Raw genomic sequence first — 1,342 nt, 5'->3', positions numbered from 1 at the left:
CTCCATTCAGGGCCAGCTGCTGCCCAGATTCCATTCACTCCCTCACATCACAGTCTAAACCTTGTAGCGTTAATGCTGAAGCCACTGTACCTGCCTTATCCCAGTAGCTTAAAGTCAGGGACTCAGCTCTTACTGTTTCCTTGAAAGGGAGGGTAGAAATGCATTCAGTCATCTATCTGATGTTTATTAAGCACCTGCTCTGTGGCCTTGGCCTGGGTCCTGAGGAGTGGCAGCCTAGTGTGGACAGCCAGTGTTAGGACTGTGAGATTTCTGCAGAGGTTAAGTGCTGGCTTCTGTGACATTTTTGGCCTAATTATTTCAGAGTGCTATAAAGCTCCTTTGATCCCTGAGCCTAACATCAGAATCTTAGACCTCTTTTCCTATGGGGCCATGGGGGGTTGGGGGGTGGGAAGGAGCATGATCTAGAAGCCAGCACAGTGCCTGGCTTAGGAACGCTGGTTGGGTGGAGACAGGGGTGATGCCTTGTTCTTACCAGCTTAGATTACGTAGCCCAGACCCCATCAATACGAAGGAGGTGCAACAGGGAGGAGCGAGGGTTGCAGGGGAGCATGTCATGAACCCTACTCCTAGGAGGGAGAGACCCTTTTTACAGCCATGCTCTCCCAGCTCTGAGTTCAAGTGGCAGGCCTGCCCATAACATTTTCAGATCTGGGGAGAAGTATAAAGGAAGACCCACTTACCATGTATCTAAATTTTTATAAAGCATAATTAACCTAATTGTGACTTGTTCTCGCCTCCTATCATAAGCACACCTTCATAATGACCGGGAAGGCCAGGTTTGCATTTGGACTTCTGGGACTCCTTGAAATTCTGCGCTAGAATGTGCCCCAGTCCTGGTGCCCAGCCTGCAGCCTGCCTTCTCTTCACCTCGCAGCCCCACCTCACACTGCAAAGGGCTTTGCGTACACATACAGGCATCCAGCCTGCACAGCCAAGCTCCATCGAGCCAGCTTTCTGACAAACAGCTGCCCCTTGGTCACCTCTGGGGCCGGGATTGTACACACCAGCAGCACAGTCTATCATCGGGACCCAGGGAAGAGGGGCTGGAAAGTGGACTCGGCAGGGGATTCTGGGGTCCTAGGTATCGGGGGTGGTCTAGAAGATGAAAGAGCACATCTCCTTGACCCTGCACCCCATGGGGAGAGTCCTAACTGGAGGGCCTGGGAGGGGACGTAGGAGTCCAGGGCACTGATCCTCGTCGTCTTGCAGTGGGATTTTCCAGGCCGTAAACACGGACAGCAAAGGCAGCTCCTCCCCTGGTCTCTGACACTGATTCCCTCACATCACCCTGAGAGGTAAAAAAGAAACAAGCAGACCAATA

The sequence above is a fragment of the Hippopotamus amphibius genome, chromosome 12, assembly GCF_030028045.1.
Source record: "Hippopotamus amphibius kiboko isolate mHipAmp2 chromosome 12, mHipAmp2.hap2, whole genome shotgun sequence".
Taxonomy (NCBI): Eukaryota; Metazoa; Chordata; class Mammalia; order Artiodactyla; family Hippopotamidae; genus Hippopotamus; species Hippopotamus amphibius.
The sequence above is the reverse complement of the archived record's forward strand: the minus strand, read 5'-3'. Positions refer to the sequence as shown.